Source organism: Gavialis gangeticus, unplaced genomic scaffold (assembly GCF_001723915.1).
Source record: "Gavialis gangeticus isolate Ggan-Ray unplaced genomic scaffold, GavGan_comp1, whole genome shotgun sequence".
Lineage (NCBI taxonomy): Eukaryota > Metazoa > Chordata > Crocodylia > Gavialidae > Gavialis > Gavialis gangeticus.
In genome coordinates, this window is record NW_017728992.1 from 169541539 (window position 1) to 169549623 (window position 8085).

An 8085-nucleotide genomic window follows, 5' to 3' on the forward strand; every position below is an offset into this window, starting at 1 on the left:
TACTTATAGTCAGCTATTATTAGGGCAGGCATTCAAAAAGCCTGAGCCTGAATTGATTTGATCTTTGCAGGTTAGTCTAACCTGCCTAGGTTGAACTGGTTTGCAACTGCACAAACATTCCCTCCAGACTGAAGAAATGTAGACATGTGCCTGCAGTGGCTCCTGCTAGAAGCCAGGGGGTGCTAAAGAAGCCCTCCCTTCCCTTCCATACTGCTGAGCAGAGGGGGGGAGGCACTGCCAGGCCCCAGCAGGACCTCTCATTAGGGAGGGGTGTAAACCCCACCCTGCCTTCACCCTTCCAGGCTATTATCCATTCACTGCTCAAGGGACAGGAGTGTTGCCAGACCGCAGCCCTGGGCTAGCACTCTAAAGCAAAGGGGTGTGTGTGCAGTGCATGCATCTGTTCATGATACAGAGATTTTCAGTCTCTCTCTCCCTGCTTCTTTATATGGTCTGCAAACCTGACAGATGAGGAACCCAGCAGGATACAGCATTTATCAACCCATCAACAAAACAAAAGCCTCTCTCATTAGTTCAAGCTCTTTGGAAACAGCTTTTTTCCAAGGAAGGAATGGAGGGACACTACCAGCTGACCTCTTGATTAGTTCCAAAAAGCAGTAAGGGGACACTGTTCTGTCTGCCTGTCCCAGTGAAACTGGAGACACAGACACCTCTAAGCATTAGCTAGTGTACCACATGCCTAGAGTCCATGGGGCTGCGGTCCATGCTGTGGGAGAAAGGAGGGAGGGGGAAAATCCCTGCTTGAGCAGTCAGCAGTGGGGAGCAAAGGGGGAGGTAAGGCAGGGGGAAGCAAGGCAGACCCTAATGTGCCTACAGTCTCCACTGGAGCTCTGGTTAGGGAGCAGAGGGGAGGAGCCAGCCCTGTTCTCTGGAACAGACAGCATAGCCCAGGGCTGCAAAGCATCTGGGATACTGGGGGACTCTGGTTTAACTTAAACCAGGAAGGGTTCTGGGACAGACATTGCATAAACTGGTTTGACCCAAATCAGTTAAGTCTCATACTACATTCAACCAGGTTTATCTTAAACCAGTTTCAGCCATTTTGAAACTGGTTTATGTGCACTGAACTGATGTTCTATTACAGGTTTAAATCAGTTTCCGATCAATTAAATTGGTTTGTGTGTAAGGTCTGACCCTATTCCTTGATACTGTGATCTCAGCCTTTACATACATTGTACATTGTAGTATGGCCCACTCCACTGGCCATACTGACATCAACACTACCACTTTCTCCCATCTATATTCTAGCCTTCCTAATTTCATCTCTCCTGAATCAGCACATTTATTTTGGATAATCAGATTCCCTTGTAAATTGCTTAGCACTCAGCTGGGTTTCCTCATTGCACTTCATTTCACACCATTTTACTCTAAATGCTCCCCTTCATCTTTCAGAAGAGCATTTACAACTTTATTCTAATTTTTCCCAAGTCAATACTAATTCTTATTGCTTTTTTAAATCCAAACCAGACAATCAAATACTCTATGACTGATGAACCAGACAAATTCCAACAAAGATAATAATATTCTGCCTAGCTAAATTATCTGTGTAGCTTTAACTGGGAAATAGTATCTTCACTTCCTACACAAACAACTGTATATTATTTTATTCCTATTGAGTATTACAGCTAGTTGCATTTTGGGGGCCAGGATGGGATGCAATTGAAGTGCACCTTGTCTGCAAAGGAGTTTGAATTCCTGTATGATGAAAGCTGCCACAAGACAACACTCAAGAGGGCAATTTTTTTTTGACTGGTATATGATGGTATTTGTACAAACAATAGCCCAAATGAAGCAATCAATGGGTTTTCATATCCATGGGACAAAAGAGATTTAGATTAACATATAAACAAAACATTATGGGCTAGATTCTGGTATGAAATGGGAGTAACTTTAATGAATTTACTGCAAACTTACCTTACATGACTGAGTTCAGAGCCTGGTTCAATATATAGCTGTGAACATCCCAATCTCCCTGGTAAGGCCTGGGGACTCAGTTCCAAATATCTACTGGAAGCTGTGGAGGATGTGACCTGCCACAGAATTCAGGCCCCTGGACCCTGATGGATATGGCCATCAGTGATAGTCCCCAGACCTGCACAGCTCCAAATGCTGCTGCACAGCAGTAGCTTCAGGCTCAGGAGCCCCTACAGTCTGGATCAATCCAGGGCCCAGAGTGAGTGTGACATCCATGACCCAAGTAATTCCTTTGTGTTCAACAAGTAGCTTACACTTAAGTTTGTGGTGCTACCACCCATTATGCATGTAACAGACTCATGATTAGGCCAATAACCCAGAAAATGAGAGACCTAGCTTCAATTTCTCCTCTGCTTAAGTATGGGGGAAAGAGCATGAAAGCAAACACACAGGGTGTTTATACACGTGCTCTGGGAGTGGGGTCAGGGGCACATTAATTAAAGCAGCTCCAAAAGCTGTTCTAATCAAAGTACCTAGAGCCTCACATGTATCAGCATCCCTGTGCTGAAAAATGGTGGTGGGGGCGCTTTAACTAAAGCTTGAATGGGGTTGCTCTGACATGCTTATAGTACATTTACAGTATGTCAGAGCAGCCTTGCTGCATGTGTATAGGTGCCCACTAGTCAATAATCTAAAAATAAATTTAGCTACTGTACAGAAAGAAGTTCAAGAATCCTGGTGCCTAAAGGAAAGCAAGAAGGAGGAAGACTGACTTTGTACTCAGGGGAGGGCACTGTCTTGTCAAATAAAACTTCTGTCCCTCATGCAGGGATTACTTAGGCATTTTGCCTTAGAGGAGTCATTAGTTAAACTTCATTAGCTGCACTAGAAGCAGGGATCAGAGCTCAGGATACCCATCCCAAAGGACAGCACTTTCCTTTCAGGGCTACAGAAGCAGGGCCTCTTGCTTGTTCTCCTTCTAGCCCCATGATTCTTGCATTTCTGTCTGTACAATGGTCTAACATAAAGGGTGGAACATGCCCTCAGTCCAGCCTTTAATGGGCTGGTGACAAGGGCACTCTCATGGAAGATGTGGGTTTGAGCATCCTTAGGCTGAGGAGGCCCAGGAGCCTAGATTTCCCACTTCCTTTAATCGCTCAACCCTTGTCCAAATATGGGCACTTTCCATATTTTTGTATTGTATCCCTTTGCATGAAAGGGATGCTAAACTCAATGTACAATGTGTGTTAAACATGCTCTGAGCACACCTACCAGAACAGGCTTCTGTAGGAGAATGGGGTTCTTGAGAGGTATGAATCACTAACAGCCTCAAACACCTAAACCTTTTATTCAGCCATGATGGTTATCAGTTCTGACCATGTCTACTAGTTGAATTGTGTCCAAGTAAGTTTTTACTAGGCAGGGTAGGTAGATGCCTTGGCCTCTCAAGTACCTAAGCAATTACGTGGGGAGTTATGAACCTATCAATAGAAATCTGAAATAAGAAAATGGGAATTTGGGGTTATGGCCATGGCTATTTGTGGTAAAAAAAAAACCCAGGTCTGCAAGTGAATTCCCCATGGGACTTGAACACTTGTTCAGCGGTGCTGGTTTTATTTCTAATGGCAACCCAGACTTGGTTTAGTGCAGTGATTAGCAAAGGCCTCTGGTAATTTCCTGGACTGTACCTCTTCCCTTTCCTTTCACATCACACCCCAGAAAGTGAAGCTCACCACATAAAAAGTGCAAATTAATATATTTCTTTACAGAAGGTGTATTACCTACACTCTCATTCTCCAAAGCATCTGCATTTCCTTCAGTATAGTTGGCTGCCTCACTCGAAAGTGCAAGCCAAAACATCTGCAAATCAGTAATGTGCTGTCCATTATCTGCAGCACACAGCTCATGGGAGTTCCCTAAATTATGGTCCTAAGGAAACTGGGAGGGAGGAAGGAAGAAGGGTAAAAAACAATCCTTTAGTAAAACACCAACAGTATAATATCAGCACTAGGATCTGGAGCAGAAATACAGCAACAAAACTAGCTACTTTGGACTCGCACAGTGTCTATGAAGAACATCAAGTTAGGTGGACAGAAAGGGTCACAAGGCTGGAAATAAAGGAGAAAATAGGAAAAGAGTGGGCAAGTTACTACAAGCCTGATCCACCTTGTCTGCAGAAAAAAATAAAGCATACAGGATGCTGAAGTAAGCATTAAACTGGAAGCTGACAGGGGAAGGGAGGGAAGCTATGAAAGACCAAGAATATCATAGTGAGAAGCCATTGGCAAAGATATAAGTGAGCTGAGAATTAAAAAGGCAAAAAGCACAAAAATAGACAATGGACAAGAGAGGAATGATTGGTCTGACTTATGCACCACAAGGAACGAGGCAAAATAACATCATATATTAAATATTATCAGTCAGGCTTTATGCTTCACTCTAATGCATACTGATTTGTACAGAGACCTTCACAGAATAGAAACTGAGAGTTTACAGACCAACCTAGGACCATCATACACCTCTGGCAGGATATGAGAAGATAATTGGAGAGACAGCAGAAGAATAATTCTTGGAAAAAAGGGTACTGAAAGATGATCCTGGAAGCAGGACAGAGAGAGGAGAGAGGAAGAGCAAGGAAATATTCCAAGCAGAGGGACTATGTGAAAGCAAACAGGCAGCTAAGATTGGGAGGGGGAGATGAATGGAGGAGAGGACAGTATGCAGGTTATTGTCACAGGCTGCTTAAAGGACATCCCTATAAAATCTTTTAAAATACCAAGAAATTCTTACTGCTCCAACACCATCAGCAATAACAATTTTCCTCACCCAAGTTGCAACTTTCCAGAATTTTTGTCCAAAGTCAAACACATGCTTGACTGAGAGGGTAAGTCTGCACTGCTTCTTGAAAGTCTTTGCATTTGCTAGATTGCCAGAGACAGAGCTCTGTGCCAGTATGACTGATATCTATGGAACTTAATAATGATATCCTTTCATCATGTTTTTGAACCATCCTATAGAAGAAATATAATTTGCCACTGAAGTCCACAAAGTACTGTGAAAAGACAAGAAGAAACTGTATATTTCACCAGAAGTAGATGGGAAGCCAACACAGAAACTCTTGCTATTCTCCTCCGGTCTGTTTTTGATGTTTTCCCTAAAAGTCCCTGATATCATGCCAGGGATACTAATGAAAATACTTTGGGACTACACTGTTTGGACAATTACTTAACTGAATTTAACCTGTAGTTCTATTTTGAAAACTGGCTAATAGCAAGAAGTGCAGTTTCTCACTTACCAGAAGTTTTTCCTGAGGGTGTGGACAGGCTGTTTACAAAGCTCTAACCAGCTGCACCTGGGATCCCCCAGGTAAGCACTAGGTTTGCACAGCTGGCACTGAGAGCATAATATGAAAACAAAGAGGCTATGGAGAGGTAACAGAAAGCAGAATTTGGCCTGCAGAACCTTTAGTAAGTGATGCTGCACGAGGGGGAAAGACTCCAGCTTGATTCTACAGGTCCATTTAAAAAATGTGGGTTGAACTAGTTTTCATATGAAAAACCAGTCATGAACAAAGAGCCCCACAACGTAATGACTGATGTGACCCAGGTCCCAGGAGGTACTTCCAGAGCTGTGTTCCTAATACAGTTTGTACGATTTCTTTGCACAGTGAAATTGCACTTAAAATACTTGTCTGGACCTCTTTCAGGTGCCAGGTGGATTAGATAACATTAACAGCCCCTGGAATCCAGGTCAGTTATTTCACTCCTAGGAAGAGCTATATAGCAGGGAACTGCAGTGAAGCTATGGAAGTTTCACCACTATAAGTGAAAGGGAAAGGAAGTCAAGCACAGCTTCTTGAAAAAGAAATGTAGATTGAATAAAGATAAAATTGCTTCACATCCAGAACGAAACAGAATGTGCTACGTAGCTTGTGATAGCAGATTTATCATAATAAGAGCTACTCATTCAGATGCTAATTACAGTCTTCATTCTATGTTATGGTATAGCAACAAATAAAACTAAACAGCTAGCCTAGAAACTTTTGATCTCTGAAATTTCCATTTAAACTTTTACAGACATTTTGAATTAAAAAGGAGGCCGGGGAAGGTAGTAAAACAGCTAAGAGATTTTGTTCTCTGTTTTACTGAAAAATCCACTTTGAAAAATATTCTTCTTCCTCTCCCTTTCTCCCCTCTAGCCCCCTCTCCCCCACCTCCCCCCAAAAGCTGTTTTTTAACAGAAGTAATGGTTAATTGAAGAAACAGTATGTGCAGGGCTGGATTAACGCATAGGCAAACTAAGCACATGCCTAGGGCCCTAAGTGAAGAAGGTGCCCAGCTGTGCTTATTTTATGTATGACAATTATTGAGTGAAAAAAAGTAAATATACAGTATTAAATAGGGGCCCATGAGTTTGTTTGCCTAGGGCCTACTAAAGGGTTAATCCAGACCTGAGTGTGTGGTAATATATCTTAAAAGCAGTCAACTTCATCCTGTAGCCACCCTTATGAAAAGGGTGCAGCCATCATTTGCATCTTTTCAATATTAAGACACAGGCGGGAAAACAAAAAGATTTAAAAACAACTTAATAGTTGTGTTTGTAGCACAAAAATGAAGGAAAAAACACACAGCAAAAGTTTTAAAAGGCTCTTACCAGCAAGGAGAGAAGAGACACAGCAAGTAGCAATTAGGTCAGAATGGTTTCTTTAAGGTTGGACCTGATTGACTCAGACAAATTTAAAGGGCAAGTCCCTGAAAGTCAAGCTAGAAAAAAGAAGGTAAGAAAAGGGAAGGTAAGTGGGGACCAGGCATAAAAGAAAGGGTTTCTGAGAGAGATTTTGTCATGAGGCATCAGTATTTTATATAAACCTGTAGTAATGAAGCTCCTTTCCAATTATAAAATCTGGGGTTCCCTCCCTCTCCATTTAAATGTAATCTTGAAATAGTAACAAGCGTTTGGGTACTGAGATGGGAGCAGATTGGTGCGGTTACTACTCATATCGCAGGCATTTGAGAAGCCATTATGTTCAGTAGTAATTTCAATTCTTAGAACAGAGCAAAGGAAAGCATATCTGTTTGTTTAAGGCCAACTTGGGGATTTATATAGCACTGAACTGTGCTGTGTTGATACATGGTCAGGATGCTCTTATTTTGCTGGGGTCTGGCCTGGGATTGAAGTGTCAAGTGTGCAAGGAGGGCAAAGTACTCTTCCTGATGTCAACCACATTAGATTCCCTTGCCCGTTTCCTTCACTCTGGATCTCACTGAGCACAGCCTCCATCAACAGAGGGCACGCACATGCTTAAGTCCGATTTAAGTTGATGAAACCTAAAAATGGAAGTACCTAAAACATATTTAAAGCTGTCCTGATTTAAGAAACTTTAGATCACTGGGGTTCAGGCTATGTTTTGTCTGCAGAACTTGACTTAAGGGCCACATCCATTTACAATGGCATGAAAATAACTGACAAAATATTGTGTGATTTGAAAATTTCTAAATTATTCAATGTTGGTGGGAAAAGACATTTTCACTTACCAAACTTGTTCACTCTTATAATGGAAGGTCATTAATAATAAACCCATTCTTTAAATCAGGGCTGTTCAGCTGGTGGCCCACAAGCTTCATGCAGCTTGCAAGGGGTTAATTTGCAGACCCAGTGGCTCCCAAGAGCCACTGATCTCCCCCATTACTCCTGCTGCAGAGCATAAGGGGGCTGTGAGGTCCCCCTTCCTCCTTCAGCTTCCACTTCCAGAGTGACTTAGACAAATTGGAGGTTTGGGCCAAAAGGAATCTCATGGGCATGAAATGTACTCTGTCCAAGTCTGTGGATGATACTAGATTGTGGGGGGAAGTGAACACTCCAGAGGGTAGTGAATGATTGTAGGCAGACCTGGACAGGTTGGAAAAGTGGGCAGAACACAATAGGATGAAGTACAACAAGGACAAATGCAGAGCACTGCACCTAGGGCATAAAAATATCTAGCATACCTACTGCCTGGGGAATGACCCTCTCAGCAGCAGAGAAGCAGAAAGGGATCTCGGAGTCATAGTGGACTCCAGGATGAACATAAGTCAACACCGTGACAAAATCATCAACAAAGTTAATCATACTTTATCATGCATCAGCCGATGCATAACAAATAGAACCAAG